The sequence below is a fragment of the Rhinolophus sinicus genome, linkage group LG10 (genome assembly GCF_036562045.2).
Source record: "Rhinolophus sinicus isolate RSC01 linkage group LG10, ASM3656204v1, whole genome shotgun sequence".
Lineage (NCBI taxonomy): Eukaryota > Metazoa > Chordata > Mammalia > Chiroptera > Rhinolophidae > Rhinolophus > Rhinolophus sinicus.
Window position 1 is genome coordinate 84,598,927 of NC_133759.1, and position 17,226 is coordinate 84,616,152.

Below are 17,226 nucleotides of genomic sequence, written 5' to 3' on the forward strand. Positions count from 1 at the left end.
GATGCCGTCCATGTTTGCACTTTGGGATATCTTAGCTGTCATGTAAAGTCCAGTTATGCTGCTGGAGAAACCACATGGAGAGGCCACATGGAGTAGGAGAGCCCCCGGAACTGCTCAGACAGAGACACTCAGTGGTCCCAGCCATCGTGTCCGAGCCCAAGCCTTCCAGCCTTCCCTGCCAAGGTACCAGACATCTGAGCAAGCCCCCTTGGATGTTCTTGCCCATTTGAGCCCCTACATTACTGCAGCCCAAGCCAATGGCATGTGAAGCAGAATAATCCCGAGTGGGATCCCACCAACACATAGAATTCTGAAAAATAACATTTTTTTATAATTTTAGGCTATTAATTTTTGGAGAGGATTGTTACATAGCATGGTCACCCAAACTCTTGAGTATCTGCAAGGTCCTGTGCTAGTTCTGAGCTTATAATTATAAATACAATAGGCATGATCCATAACCTCCCACATCTACGCATCTTTGCAGGCTCAGCCTTATCAGGGACATTTCCTGGCTTTGCTTACCAAATGAGCTTCCCCTGTAAAAGCTCTAACAACACTCTACTTCTACATCATAGCCCTTTGCACATTCAGAAATAACTTATTTACTCATTTTGTGTCTGTTTCCCCTGGGAGGATCTAAGCCCGAAGTGGGTAGAGTCCATGCAGGTCTAGCTCACTGCTGTACCCGCTGCACCTTGTGCCCCACCTGGGACGTGAGAGCTACTCAGCTGGGTGGCTAACTGCAAGCAGCTTCCCTCTAGCCTGCTTTTATTCCATTGGAGAAGATGCTGCGATGATGATTCCTTCATGTCCCGTGGGATAAATGAGAGAAAACAAGTCACCTTTTCATGGGCTTAGAATGTTCACATCCTAGAAGAGCATTCTAAACCTGAAAAATAAGTTCCCTTTATAACAAGGACCTTTTGCTTATTTTCATTTGGAAATTGCATGCACAGTAGTCGCCTGGTTTTTGTTTGTTTGTTTATGCTTTTCTTCATCTACTTCCCTCAGAAGACATTAACCTATTAGGACATTTTTCTCCCTACCCCAATACTTTCAGAGGCCTAGCTGTTATGGAGGAGGATAAAACAGAAGAGAGCTTTTTCTGTTTCTTTGTTTGTAGGTTTTAGAGGAAGAAGAAGGTGAAATGTTTGATTTTAAAGGAACGTACCTCATGGTGCTTGCAGTCAGCTAGTGTGGTGAGAAATGAAGACTAGAGCCCTTGTTTTCCATTGTGGGAACTGGGTCCCTCTCTGCTTCCATCAGCAGACTCCCCCGGGGTGAAAGCACTTCCTGTTAGCTGGCTCTGAATCAGCCCTTCCTCTGGCCCAGACTCCAGTCTCTCATCTCATTGCAGACTGGAGGCAATATTACTGACATAGTTCTAGCAGTATGCTGGAGAAACTGTCTTATCAGCCAAGAATATTTGCATGTGCTTTACATGTAATATATGTGCGGGATTTAAAATATCTTCTTTGTACTGGTTGATGGGTGGTTAAACCTTCTACTCTTTGCTAAAAGCTAAGGCCTTTCTGTGTGGTATTTCTTAACTGCCATGGCAGCTGAAGAATTCACAAACTACGTGACATAATCTAATATCATGAGACAAGGATAATAAAATTAATCACCTTTCATGTAATAACAATATGAAAGATATTATATGATTTAATAAAAACAATAAGGCAAAGCAGCAATGCAAACCCAGCACAGTGATTCTAATCGGTGTTGTCTGGTACCAGCTGCATGATCTTAGGCAAGTTCCCTATGAACCTCAATTTCCTTATCTGCAAAATGGAGGCAATAATTCCTATCTCATGAATTTCTTCTAAGAATAAGAAAGAGAACATATTAATTCATTTATCAACAAATTTATCAATTGCCTACTATGCAACAGGTATTGTACTAGTCACAAAATCCCTACTCCTGAGGAATTGTGTGTGTGTGTGTGTGTGTGTGTGTGTGTGTAGCCAAGAAACAAGTATACAAATTGAGGTCTCCACAGGAAACAGATGGCTCAGTCAAGCAGGGTAATTGATTGGAGAGAGTTTAATGAAGGAATTAATGATAAAGATGCTACAGGATAAAGGGAAACCAACAAGGTATGGTGAGACAGCCTGGGGCTACAACAGCAGAAAGCTTCTAGGCCTCAAAGGTTAGGGGAAGGGAGCAATCACAAGAACTCAGTGAGAGACTCCTGTAACTGTGGGAGAGTGCTGTCCTGTAGAAGCTGCGGCCATGTGAAGAGAAACAGAGACACTGCCAAAAAGCAGCATGGTAGGAAGGGGGACGGAAGTGAACACTCCAACAGTGCCCTTCTCTCATGGTCCATCTCCTCCCAGTGTCTGCCATTGGCTGAACCTAACTGGAATTGAGAAGTCCAGGGGCCAGAATGCCTATGTGATACAGTCCGTAAGAGTCAGCCTCCCAGGGCACAGAGCAGGGGCCAAGGAGTAGAGAGTGAATCTGAAGGGGCTAAAAGAAAATCCAGCATAGCAAGTTAATAAGCAATGTCTCAGATGGTGAGAAGTGCCATGGAGAAAAATACCCTAGGGTAAGCGGGATGGAGAACATGGAGCAGATAGGGCATTGCTATGCTGTCTTATATAGAACAGTCAGGGAATTGCTCTTTGAGGAGGTGGTATTTGATTGGAGGAAGTCTATGGGAAGTAAGAGATAGAGCTATATGATAAACAAAAGGAAGAATTTTGCAGGCTCTGAGATATGAGCATGCTCAACATAGTCAAGGAATTAGAAGGAAGCTAGTATGGCTGGAGTAGAGGAAGGGAAAGGTGGGAGACAATGCAATCAGAAAGCCAGATCATATATGGCATTTTTGGTTTTTATGTGATTTTAATGGGAAACCATTGGAAGGATGTGAGCAGAGAAATAAATTACCTGGCTTCCATTTAACTATAAAGTACACCTATGCAGAGAATGGATTAAAGAGCAAGAGTGGAGATGAAGACCTACTATATATATAAATTACAAGATCACAACTGCTTCTCCCTTTATTAATTATCTCTACTCCTTTCTGGCTCCACCTTAATAAAGAGATGATTCATTCCAGAGGCAGGTGTAACTGACACTGATTTTATACACCTCTTGAATATGTATTTCCAAATATTAAAAACATTATTCCTTCCATTCTCCTTCCTATTGTCCCCGTTGGTCATGGTCAGACTTGGGGGGAAATTCAAAGTAGTTCCATCTGACAAAAGATTTGGACAACAGACCCTAAATCATTCCACTTGACTCCCACATTGGAGGGGAAAAAATGTAATGTGCAAAAACTAAAATAATAATTCCAGCCATGATTGAATGAGCACTTCCCCTACACCCAATACCATGCTAAGTGTTTTACATGCATCATCTTACGGAATCCTTTCCTCTGCCAGTGAAGCAGGCAGTTTTAGAACAGGAATAGATCTCAGAAACATCCAAGGGAAATGACTTATCTAAGATCACAATGAACACTTAGAAATGGGCTGAGTTTATTTTGCACCCATGATTTGTAACTAGTGACCAGACAGACACAAGCAGGGAGGAGAGGCAGGGGAAGATACATAAACTTTCTGTGAGAATGGTAAAAGCAAGCTTCGTACTTTGTAGAATCTTCTTCCCGTGGGTAGAATTTTGGCAATCTTTATGACCTCATGAAGAGTTGAAGACCTGAGACGTCAATACCTCCAACTGCCTCATGTCCCACTTTATGTAACACACAGCTCTATCTCTTACTTTCCATAGACTTCCTCCAATCAAATACCGCCTCCTCAAGGAGCTCTTCCCCGTCTGTGCTATGTAAGACAGCATAGCGATGTCCTATCTGCTCCATGTTCCCCATCCCCTTACCCTGCTGTATTTCTCTCCATGGCACTTCTCCATAATTTTCTATTTTCTTTTCCATAAACTGTACATCCTTTAAGTGTTTTTATTGGTGTTTTCCATCAATCACATCACCATCTTCTGGTAACCATACAATTTCCATTCCTCTATGAGAAAATAGAGGTTCACAGTGCGTTAAAAACTTGCCTGAGGTCACACAGGGCGTAAGTGGTAGAGCCAGGTTTGACCCGGGTCTGTATGATTCCAGACACCAAACTCTGAAGCTCTGTTTTATATTCTTCTTCTAAAAATGGACAGTGAGCTGGGTATATATTTGCAGGCCTCTTGGAATTCTCCCGTTTCTGTCAGTCAGTTACCAAGTGAACAGAAGAGTCACATGGAGCCATTTCCACTTTCATGACACAATGCATTGTCAATGTTCTTCTCTGCTCAAAGTACCAGCCAGAGATGTCCCATAAAGATGAATATGAGTAAAGGACTCAGAAGTAAGGAAACTCCGTAGTTATTGTTGGGGAAACAAGACATAGGAGTTGCTATGTCTGACAGCAGAGATTCCATACTTCTTTAAACAGAGAGAAAAGATGGAGGTAGAGTGAGACGGGGATTTCCTCCTTGCACAAAGAAGAACATATGCAGAGGCAGGAAGAATATGTAGTGTAGACAGAGAAAACAAATGGTCCCCTATTTATAGGTTACCCTCAAAGAAGCAGACATCTGGGTAGCATGATTCACCCCTTGTTCAAGTGAGGGCATTGACGCAAATGATAAAAGTAGAACAATGACAAATAGGGCTAAGAGACTGGGGCCATACACCACAGGACCTTGAATGTCAGGCTGCAGAGGATGGACTTTATCAGGCAGGTATCGGCATCACGAAAGGACAGAGCATCTAAGTGATATCATCAGTATTGCCCTATAATAATAATGAGCAGAATGGATGCAGGTAGGGAGAGAAAAGGTAAGCAGAAAGACCCACCAGGAGACTGTTGGCAGTAGATATGGGGTTATATGCTGTTGGGATAAAAATTTGCATAGTAGGTAGTTGGAAAATATCTGTTGAGGGGAAGAAGCACCTTTATGCCCTATACATATAAATATCCCAAATTGAATATCTTCTAAGAAGATTACCTGATACTCTACAAAGTAGATTAGAATGCTATTTAATTTGAAAACTATATGATTATAACTTCTTTCCTCTATGCCAGACATCTGGTGGAATCTGGTCCGTTTTCTTCTACGTCAGAATCGTGTTGAACACATCACTGCTCCTTTAGGCTGTCACTGTAATGTTACTCTACAGGGCTCAGTGTTTCCTCTAAGGTTTAACGTCCTTGTTGTAAATTAGTGTCAAATGTCTCCATGCTGTTTACACTAACTGGAGTTTGCCTCCAACATGAATCAATACTCAGAATGCCCCTTGCACCACATATTGTGCTTGCAACGCACATTGAAATTAACATGTTGCTGGAGATAACTTATTTACAAAGTACTGAAGTTAAGTTTCTTTTTATTTAAAATGGGGTAGAAAAAGTCACAATATAGGAAGGCTTCTGAACTGAAATTTATTCAATCATCTAGTTCTCTTTAGGTCATATTACCTAAGAACATTGAATGTGTTTTCTGTGAAAAAATAAAAATAAAAAAAGTAAGGGAAAGAAGGGACAAAGGAAGAACAAATATATTTATCTGGAAAGGAAGAGAAGAAAAATGTGAACAAGGCCTGATGCTTTCAGAACCCCCGGATTTATTATTTCCCATTATTGGCTTTGTATAGGCTAATTTCAAACAGCTATCTTCCTGCCTATAGTGCCAGGATGGTGCATTTGTAACATAGCAACGTATTTTTAGAAATAGACAGGCCTCCCACCATAGAGAGAGACCAAATGTGCCCTTATTGAAGATCATATTTTTCAGCTACTCTGATGAGAGTGATTGCAAAGATTGACTGCTTTGAAAATAGAATTCTGGATGTTTCAGTCATGGTAAGTAAACTGTTTCAAGATTAAGAATTTTTAACTGAGTATATAAGGAGGAAATAATATGCACGGCATTTATTGTGAAACCTATATAAATGAAAACTCACATTTGTTCTGCCTTAAAATCTTTTCTTTCTAAGCAGAATATTTTATTTTGTATTAAATGTTGGCATTCATAGTTAGTTTTACCTTAATGACAAATGAGATCAAACCCCTGGACATATACATATTGTTCCCAAATGTTCTCAACTTAGGGCAATAATTTAGTGACTATTCACCTTTCACTCAAAACAGATCCAATTCCATAGAGCAGGTAAGGTAAAGTCACATTTCAAGGCTTTTTTGTTTTTTAACCCTCTGAAACATATGAATGGACGATAGTAACAGTCCTTCTTCTGAATCCAAACCTATCAAAACATGTCTACATAGATAATTATTAAACAGAATGATTTGAGAGGCCTAAGCCAGATGCCCGGGAGTCATCTCTCATGCCTCAGCCCTGACAAGCTGCTACTCACTGCAGCCTATCTGACTCCTGTGGCAGAGAATGCCAATTGCCCACCCAATGGCTGTTTCTGTCCTTCTTTCTTGCTGAGAAAATTCCATCATTGTTCAAGTACAAAGTGAGCATGTGCTTTAGGAGAGACTGGGTGAATCCTAGCTAGTCTAAGCAATCATAGTCTTTGCATTCCCCCTTGCGAGTGATTGGTTCAGGAGTGGGCGTGGGATGTAGTTCTGGCCAGTCGAATGAGGAGACATGTTAATAAGAAATATGTGGAATGAAATAATTTCTTCTCCCCGCTCCTGCCAGAGGGATTATTCTAACATGTAGTAATTTATGTTGTTTCCCTAAATTCCAAACTTCACATAAAGTTCCCTGGGCCAGGGTCTCAGCCTCAGGTCCTAATATTCCTCTGAACGCAGTGGATTACATTTATGGAACTGGTCATGATTTCCCAAAGGTACCAGGGAGCACACCCACAGTACCTTTATGCCTGTTTATTTTCTCTGCTGAAATGGCCTTTCCCATCATTCATTCTTCTTGGCAAACCATCATTCATCCTGACCTGTGACCATTCTCTCCCTGTTAGAATTACTCATTGCTCCTTTCATGCTACAGGATACACTGTACACCCACTATTGTAATGATCACAATGCATTGTAAGAACTTACTGGTGCATCTCTCTTCTCTACTTGTCTATGACCTCCTGAGGGACAGACATTAAGCTTATCATTGCATTCCTAGCATCCAGCGTAGATCTTAGCTACATATTCAATATGAGAATATTAAAGGAAGAAAGGAGGGGAGGAAGGAAGGGAGGTAGGAAGGAGGGAGGGAGGTTATCCATGTGTGAAAGCTGCCATAAAGTAAATAAAGATTTGAGCACCTAAGTGCACTGTACAGGGCTGTTCTCCGTGGTTATGGAATAATAATAGTGGTAACAGCAGTATCAACATCAACACTTAACACTTACTGAGCATTTGACAAGCACAATGCTAAACATTTTATATGATTTATGTTATTTAAATTTCATGACAAACCAGTGAAGAAGATACTAATATTATCATCCTCATATTATAGACAAAGAAACTGAGTCTGAAAGACATTCTTTTTTTCAATATAAGTGATGGCAGAGCCAGGATTTAAATCCAGGTCTGACTACAGAACTATCTATAAATATGTCTCCTATTTGTTTTACACACATATTTTTCATACCCAAGAAAGAGAAAATATGAGCATGGGGCCTTTGGCTGGTGGTCTGTCTGTCACTGACTATCTCCCTCAAAATCCCCCTTAGAGACAACTGGGATTTCTGAAGCACCAGATACAATAAAGTGGTTTTGTATACCAGGAATTTCTTCGGGCTCTCAACACAAAATCTTATTTGAATCTGATAGCTCACCAGAGTCGGCTAAGCTAAGAAGCCCATGAGTCTCGTACCTCTGCTATCTACCACCCAGGTAACAAAAACAGTGCGGGAAATTCTCAGACTGAATAAGATGAATGGTCTGCTGTGATAGCTAACCACTGCTCACTGGTAGAGCTTTACTTAAAGAGGAACCTAACAGTTCTGAAAGTCTTCTCCAGAAAGACATATCAGGAAGGATTGAACCTCCTTAGACAAGGTTGGACCATCACCCCTACACAAGGATTTCTCTAATACCCTCAGGCTTCTAATGGACCTGCTACTTGAACCTAACCTCATCCTGAGACAGAGCTTACAGTTCTGATTACTCCACAGCAAATGATGAGCCCTCCTCAGAAACTCTAGGAACTATTCATTCATCCGTTCTGAGTTGCGTCGTTGGTAGCGACCACACACAGGTACTGTGCAGAGACCGGGTAGAATCAGTGCAGATTCGGTCCATATCCCTGAGGAGCTTCAGTCTAGGATACACGTGTATATTTACAAAGGTAGAAAAAGTGTTATTTAAAAGTCGCTGGCAGTTCTCCCTCATGAGACATGGAAACACCTATGGAACTCACTTTGCCTTGGGGAGGCCACGATAATGGGTACTTAAGTGAACCCGATGCAATTTCATGGTTGTAAAAAAAAAAAAGACACTAAGGTCATAGCTGACCTGAATGCAGATGCTTCAAACAGGGACATTGACTCATCTGTTTATTGAGGTAAGTTGGATATACTCTAGAAATGTACACTTACATAGTTCATATGTAAATTTCTCCTAAGTATAAATTTCAATTAGTCTGTCCCTGATGATTTTTATTCTAGTTAAAAAGTTAACTAGAAAAAAATATATATAGTGAGGACTTTATGGCAGGGGCACTTATAATTCTACCGGAATTTAGAGGCAAAATAGCTTCTAGCTGATGGGATCAATTATAGAATAATTCATAGAGAAGTTGACATTTGGATAGCATGAGGTTTTTGACACGTAGAGAAAAATCATGCATGTAAAAGCAAGGCAATATGCAGGCATGCATGTTTAGGTAATATTATAAGAGGTCTGGTTTGAAATGAGAGTTAGAACCCTGAAAAGGAGGTGGGGAAGATTCTTCTAGGGTATTAGGTCAGCAATCATTTGCCATGCCCATAAATGCTGCCCATTCCACAAGCAACAGTGGAAGAGAAAATAGCTGAAGTGGTCAGATACTTGGATATTTATCTAACACCTTCTGGCTCTTTTCTGGATCAGCAGTCCACATAACTTGCTCAAGGTTTATCATTTCATGGTAGTCCCACACTATTGTCACTATTTCTGAATTTCCTCAAAACTCTAGTTATTTAGTTCCTCTCTGATCTTAAAAAGTCCCTCTTTAGCCTCACCCTTCAAATATACATGACATCAAAAAGCACACTTTATGTCTCTCTCAGTGGAAATCTGAATACACTGGGACTGAGAGGGTCTTGGCAAGAACAGGTGAAAGTCAAAAATCCTTTCACATGGTTCTTGAGTAATACGATCTTTAAAAAATACTACTTCACTCCTCTTTATTAGCTGTTTTCACTAGTCATTTTCTTTGTGTTGAAAGCATCAGTGCTTCTCCCCAGGAAAAAAAATATTTCATACTTTAACAAAATGCAAACTAAAGTACCCAAATTACAAACCATAAATTCCTTTGGCTCAGTAATCACACCACTATTTTCACTTTCCAATGGTTACACACATCATCCCCACAGGGAAGTCAGCCCGCCCCCATCACAATGATGACGCCATGCCAAAACCATCACACACCCCACTACTCCGTGTAACTGTCGGCAACTTATGTGGAATAGACTGTGGGGTGGGAAAAGGGAGACAGGTCGGTCTGAAGAGAAAAGTAGATTACATGCACCCAACAAGTCAGGGGAGGGAGCTCTCAGCCGGGTCACTAAGGTCTGAAACATACCTCTGTACATGCTACATGAACTGAGTCCCTTGGCACAAGCATGTATAAATACTGTCTGGTGACGCCGAGCATTCCCAGGGAAGACAGAAAAACAAAAGCAAAAACATTCAAAGATGCAGAGGAGAGAAAGGATGGTGGCAAGAGGCAGATCACAGAACACGAGAGAGCTTTGCGTCCAGGTCCTTCGTGTTATAGATGGGAAAATGAGACCTCGAGAGAAGTGTCGCCAAAAGACACATGGTTCACGGCAGCTGGTATTAGAACTCCAGGCTTCCTCTTAATATGAGCAAGAGGATGGCACGGACAAGAAACTGACAGACCTGTTAAAGCCGGGGACAGAGCCCGGACTCTTAAGGTCTGCTGGCTTTTGGGAAGAGGCCATGAAGTCTTAGGCCCAGAACACTCCAGAATCAGGGTCTGTTGGGTCTTCTGAGGCTCCCCGTGGCTTTGGGGCAGAGGAATCCAAAAGAAAGTGAGAGCCGGGCCACCTGATCAGGACAGAAGATAATGGCCTCTACCCTGCTCCCCAGTAATGCCAGAAGAGTCACAAGCTCAAAGCAGAAATTTAGTCACCTCGGAATCAGACATCGTTACCTAACTGGGGGCAGAGAGAGGGGTCATGAAGCTGGAAATCTGCTAATGGCTGTAAACTGGAATAAGAGTTCCCGAAGCACTCTATTTTTCTACCTACCTTGAAGTAGGTGCTCAGTGATAAATACTTGACTTAACCAGAGAATAAGCGAATACATGGAGACCATAAACGCATGGTTCCATGAGACACTGGTAAAGGGCCTCGTGGAGGGCACTTTTGGGGCACACAGCCATTGTGCCCCTGGAAAATGAGATGTAGGAGAGTCAGTGCAGGTTTAAAGAATTCATTTAAATAATAAAATTTGATTGGTAGAGACTGGGAGGGGCGCAGTAGGGCAGAAAGCCATTCCTGAAGCAGCTGTTTCTTGTACTTCTTTCTCCTCCCAGGTTTATGATCACAGTACACCAGATCCTGGAGCAATGAAGAAAATTGCTGAAACGTCTCAAAACATGGTTCAAGCAACCTCTCTCACCACCCCCTCCTGTCCCAACAGTCACTTCTTGGACAGGGAGGCACTGGTGGACTGTGACAGCGAGATCTGACTGCACTTCTCAAACATGGCCTCTGCAGAGAGGTTCGGCAGCCCCTGATCCAGAGGGCAGTCGTCCACCAGCCGTTCATGGGTGTGAGGGGTCGTGGGGGGTTCCTCCTCATCTTGACTCAGTCCAGGAATCAGTGGGGTACCTGCACTGTCCAATTCCTTGTCCACCTGCTCCCTGGACACACCCCCTGTCTCAGGCTGCCCCGAAGGGATTGTCATGGAGTCAAAATACGCTGACAGGCCTTCCTGGAGCAGAGGCAGAAGTTTCTTCCAAGAGACCTGGGTGTTGCCTTGAAGGTAGGCTTGGGGATTGGGGTGGCTGCTTGGGGCAGGGGTCAGCTTCAGGGAAGGAGAGTGCAAGCGTTCCAGGACTCCACAGATCGTCATTCGGAGGGCTGCATGGGGACAGAAAATAGCCAGCTGCCTCACTGGCTCATAGTGAGTGCTGAAAAAGATCGTCATGGCAACCAGGGCATCATAGCTGTGAGCCTGGCAGAGAGTACAGAGGTCTGCAATGAGGCCAGACCTCTCCAGGAAGGCCTCCAAATCCATATACATTGCACTAATGGCCACCTTGAGGCCTTGTCTGGTGATAGTCTTCTGTTCCTTTCTCAGCATCTGCTCAGTGGTCAGTCCTGACACATCAAACTTTGCCTTTTGCAGAGAATCAAAGATGTCTTTTCTCTCGGGCAGATCCGGAAAGAGAGCCTCCAGTTGCTCCACACATTTCTTGTCTTGATTGTTCGGTGGGGAAGGGCTGCCGTCTGCCAATCCAAGATCTCTGGTGCCCCCTGCAGCATACGCTCCGTCACCAGGGTGGCGCAAGACCCCACCAGCTCCACCGAAACACGGCAGGGCGGGCAGTGCTTCTGCTCGATGGGCTGATGGTCTGGCCCCTCTGCTACTGCTTCGTCTAGGGCTGCATCCCTTGTGGGTAAGACATGATGGTCAACAAGGGTGAGGTGAGATGGCCAACCTGGTGCAACGCATGGAGGTCAATCTCATCCCGGAAAATAGGGAGGGGCTCAGGAATGGGAATCTTCTAAAGGAAGAAGACGTTGTCCCCTCGTAGAGGTAGCTCTGAACGTTTCATATTTAAAACTGGCACGACAACTTCCTCCGCCTCGGTCATCTTTGCCCGGTGAAACGCCAGGGCGGGTGCTGCCGCCGTGGAGGCCGAGTCATTTCCCAGCACAACGTGCCGCGGGCCGGACTCCTGCAAAGCAGCTCCACAAGCCTGCAGGTGGTCCTCGACGCTGAAGTCCAACGTGTGTCCCTGCCCCTCGCCGTGGAGAGGTTACCCGGCGAATGTGCCTCACCCCCAACTCAGGGGCTTGTAGCTACAGTCAGGAGGCGGGACACGACCCCGTCATACTGCGCTGCGGCCCTGACCTGGGGAGGACTGAAGTGGGTGCTTGCTGCTCTGAGGCCACTCGGCAATTCCTTCCCTCTTCCAAAAAATACTTCAGTTTCTGTTGGGAATTTAACTCTTTCCCACTGGGTATTAATGTGGTGAAATAGTAAACCGACACCACCACCAACACAGCCCCAAAGAAGTCCCTAGAGGCCATCTCTCCTGGCTTCTCCCTCTCACTACCCTGGCTCAGCCAGGAGATTGACAGGTGACCAGAGCCTAGCCAATCAGATGCTCCCTCCCAAAACTGCGGATGGTGGCGCTGTGGCCAGACTGCTATTCTTTTTTTAGAAAACCATTCCTGTACTTCCTACTTCCTTCTCATTTTCAAGTGTAAGTCTCCAACTTCCCGTCAATGGTTGCTTTGTTTTTCTGTTTCTTTTCTTTTTCTTTCTTTCTTTTTTTTTTTCTTTTTTTTTGCCACTAGGTGTGTTGTATTTTCATTAATCATACAAACAATTTTCTACAATATCCCAGGGCAGTCCGGAGAACTTGGCAGTCCGATTGGGGGGTGGGGTCCCCTCAGAGACCCACAAGCCAATGGCATGGGTGCGGAGTGCCTGGGTCCACAGTGCAGCTGGTCGCTCGTGTCCATCTAACAGGTGGCCCCTTCTCCACATCACGACTGGCGTCTCTAAGATGAGGGGGGCGGGGAGTCCTCCAGATTCTTAAGAAATTTCACTCCGCTTCTCTTGCTCAGTGGTCTCTTTGGTCGGCAGGGTGTTCTTCTCGTGCGTCTCTGTCTTCTTTACTTTGGCTTATCGAAGCTGGCGATTTCCCCCTGTCGGGTTTGTCTGCCATTTTCTTAAAACAATCCCTGGTCTTCGCTTCGAGCCGAGGTTCTGGTAACTGCTCCTGTCACTGCAGCAAGAGACCTGTTTTTCTGTTTCTTAAGCATACTTAAGGTCTTTGCACTTTCTCTTCCTTCTATCTGAAATTCTTGCCCCCCAAATCTTTGAAAATGCATATATTGAACAGAAAGGTTTTTCATTTCGCCAGGCAATTATCTAGGATTATTCAAAGGAGTTAAGTTATTGGAAGCACCAGAAGAATTTCAAAGGTGATAATATCGTGCCATTCAAAATATTAAATTATAACATTGCATTTTCTAAAAACTGGGAATATCACATACCCAGTTCTCTAGATATTATTTTCCTGATCCAAACTCAATAAAACCTTACTATATACATAAAATGCAATGTGTTCAAAACCTAAATTATTTTTCTTGTGATATATTATACTTTTTTTAACCTAGTCAAGGTTCCATCCAACTGAACAACATATACACTATAGTTATATAAAACTTCTAGGCTTTTCTGTCCCTATGCCTCAGCTCTGCTGTTTGCTTTATTCCCAAATATCTTTACCTCCCTCTTCTTTCCCTCTCTTTTCTGCACATATATTTCTAGATTAAAAATCACTTTTTCCACAGATCTTTTATAACCAGCCACATTTTCTTACCAAGTTCCCCATGCCCTTGATATGCACTGTATAGGACAATACAAGGTAGGAAGTCCTATTTGTGACTATATTTTATGTCCCCTTCTAGACTATAAGCTTCTCACTGAGGGGCCAGAGAAGAAGTCTTCGTTTTGCATCACTGAAATATCTGACATCCAAATATTTATTGCGTACTTCTTTTGTGCATGACATTATTCTAGGTGTTGCAATTGCAAAAGTGAATCAAGTAATGCTAACTATCGTCGTAACCCACATGTGAAATGAAGAAGAAGATCTGGGGTAGATAATATGTCATGTATTTTTTTTTTCCAAAAATTATCTAGAACTCACAATCTAGCCGTAGAAAAATACACATACTACAAACTTCATAAGAGAAATGTTGAAAGAAAATAAATATTAAGGTTGGAGGAATCTTACAGAAGATAATTAATTCTCTAGAGGAGGAGAAGGTTGGGGGAGGTTTCACCCAGGAAGCACACAGTACTTTGCATACAATAATTCAGTATATATTTGCGGAGGAAAAGTACATGCATGAATGCATTTAACAAACTGTCCTATGTTGAGTTCTGGGTTGGAGGAGAGAACAGTGCCTTGGATGATGTATAGTCAAGAACATCCCTCCCCGACTTTACATCTTAAATATATACATTACACAGCTGATTATTTCTGGCATAGACTTCTCTGAAATCAAGTCTAATACATGAGAAATAGACCAAAAAAAGAAAGCCATTCTGGAGCTAAAATCTACCATGGAAGATTCATTTAGTAGTTAATCAGAAATTAGCTACATTTAGCTATAAAAAGAACAAAAAGGAATATAGAAAACTTGGCTGTAAGTAACTCTCAGAGCATTGGTACTGGAAAGTGGAGCCATGACAACTGTCTGTTCAGCTCCATTCTTCATGAAGACCTCTACTTGCCTTGCACCTGCAGGTAGTCAGTGATGAAGAAATACACATTCTTTTGAGAATTCAGCTGTCTACCAGGAAGCCAGTGGATTGGAAATGTATCTCTTTAACCTGAAATGCCAACTCATTTTTTTCCTAGTCACACGTGGATCTACTGCTGCCATGGTGAGGCTACCATGTTTATTTCCAACTGATCAACAGTGACACCTGCTGGCTCAGGAAGGGAGAGACGCATTTGTCTAATGTCACTATAAGACTAAATTAACTGGGGGGAATTGTGGATAATAGCCATCAATCCTAAACACCAAAATGGAACAACTTCAAGACCAAGCTGATTATTATGTGGAAATTTTCAAGATGATGCGAAAAGTGAATCCATGTTGGGATATAGACTTGGTGGTCATGCAGAAACATTGCCCTACACTTGTGTAACCCTCGGAGAAAAGGCAAAGATATCCTATTCTGCCTGGCCCAACTTGCCTCATTCCTGGATTCGGAAAGCACTTTCTACTCCTTGTTTCTGCTTTTAGTCTCATTTTGCTCCAACCCATCCTACCAAAACAATTAGCATAATCTGTTACATTATACTCATGCTCCAAAGCCTGAATGTAATTTATGAGGGGAAAGGGAGCTACGCCGTACATAATCTCACTGTAGCACCCACGCACACTCCAAGCTCCGACACGCAAAGATGCAGGTGCCAAAGGTCTGAGCTGACATGTTTCCCAGTGTAGTGCCTGTGGGGAGGTGGGGTGGGTCTCTAGACCAGGACTATCTCTCAGACCCTTCAGCCCCCTGTCCCTCTTCTGCTCAACTTTAGTTGCTGCTTTGAGTGCCTCCTGCCTGCCTGCTCTCCGAGGCCATGCAGAGTTCCTGCGCTGCTACAGCTCTGCCTCCTTGGTCCATTATTCCTAGGAGAGGAAGTCCATTCTCTGAAATTACTCTTGCTGACTCTCCAGTTTCCCTTCTATGTGGTACCTGCTCTTAGTCATCCTGGGAAAATAATGAAGTTAAGCTAAGTAAATGGGCCTTTTTAATGAGAACATCTTGGCAGAGCATAGACTTAACCCAAAGCAATGTATCTTTAATGCTCTAGTGAGCATCGTGCCAAAGAGCAAGAAAGGGATAGTTAGGATGGGTTAGGGGGAACCCTTCCAGACGCATTGGAAATGAATACGTATAATTAATAATAAGTTATTCTTAATATTTATCAGGCACTCATATGGATGCGCCATAATGCTATGCATCTGACTTTTCTTACCTTACAGAAGCATTACAACAATCAAAACAGGTAGGAATCATTACGCCTAGTTTATAGATGCGGATACAAACGTTTAGAAAATGTAAATAACTTGCCCAAAATCACACAGCAGTCACACAGTGCATCTGGGATTCCAATTAGGGTCTTTCTCATTCAAAATCCATCCACTTAGCCAATTATGCTCTGTTGCATGTTTCATCTGAGGCTGCCCAGAGCTTCAAAGACACCCCACTGCTTAGACTAAGGGAACAAAGGTCTGGGCTCCCCAAGTAACTGTGCAAAGAAGCAATTTTACACAAGAGCCTTGGAAACTGTGAAGCACTGTATACCCACTAATCAGTGTTTTAAGAGGAAGAACGTGGCAGAAAGTTATAGCTTGTCTGTAATTCTATCGGCAATATGGCATGAAAGGGAGCTTCAGCATAAGAGGCTGAAAAAGGCCATCTCAACAAACACAGTAAGTTCTTGTTGTGGCAGGTGTTCACACAAACATAGAGTCGCCAGGTTGGATGTGTCCTTTTGCTCCTCTTGCAATCAATCGACATCATTTATTGAACATTTGGTGTCCCCAGCATTGCCTTAGGTCCTGCACAGTACACCATAGTGCGTTTGTAAAGCAATAACCTAAATATGGAATAGGTAATACATTTACCTGCTCCAAGTATCAAAATGATATAAAAGGTATACTTGAAGGGCCTTATTCCTAAACCATCCCCATTCTCCCTCTTCCCCTCACCCCTACAGATCACCATTTCATCAATAGTTTCTTATTTATCCTTCCAGGGCCACTTTATGCAAGTATAAGGAAACATAAATATATATTCTTATTTTTCCACTTGTACAGAACAATGATGTCATATACATGTCTCGTCAAATTCATTTTTTTTTTTTCACTTAAACTTATCCTCGCGATTTCTCTCTATCTGGCTCTCTATCATATATCTACTGCATAGTATTACAAATTCTTTCTAATTTTAACTTATCTGGGCAACATACCAAAAGTTACAAAAGACAAGTACCTATTTCTGAGTATGAGGAGTGAAAACATAAATATGAGAGGATTTCAGAGAAAGGGAAATCACAGAGGGGATGGGCATCAATACAATATCTTGGGGAGTTGAGACGAAAAGGAACACCATTCCTTTAAGAGGTAACTAAGCTATCACACAGCTTTCTTTACCCTTCGGCAGGTGAATTTCTTACTCATGTCAATGAAATACTTTTTACACTTTCTCAGTTAGCGTCTTCCAATCTCCATGTAGATTCAAACCAAGAAGCACCAACACTGTGTTAATTGGTACATTTTCCTGTAAAAGCTAAGTATAGCCCCATGCTGTCAAAACAAGACCAACTGTTAACAATACCTTACCTAACAAA

General features: G+C 42.7%; 2 pseudogenes; both read right to left on the reverse strand.

Moving 5' to 3' along the window:
- Window positions 1-10,605: 10,605 nt before the first annotated feature.
- On the reverse strand, window positions 10,606-12,839 carry LOC109451086 (exopolyphosphatase PRUNE1; annotated as a pseudogene).
- Window positions 12,840-12,887: 48 nt separating this feature from the next.
- Window positions 12,888-13,020, reverse strand: LOC109451104 (thymosin beta-10; annotated as a pseudogene).
- Between the last annotated feature and the right edge of the window lie 4,206 nt (window positions 13,021-17,226).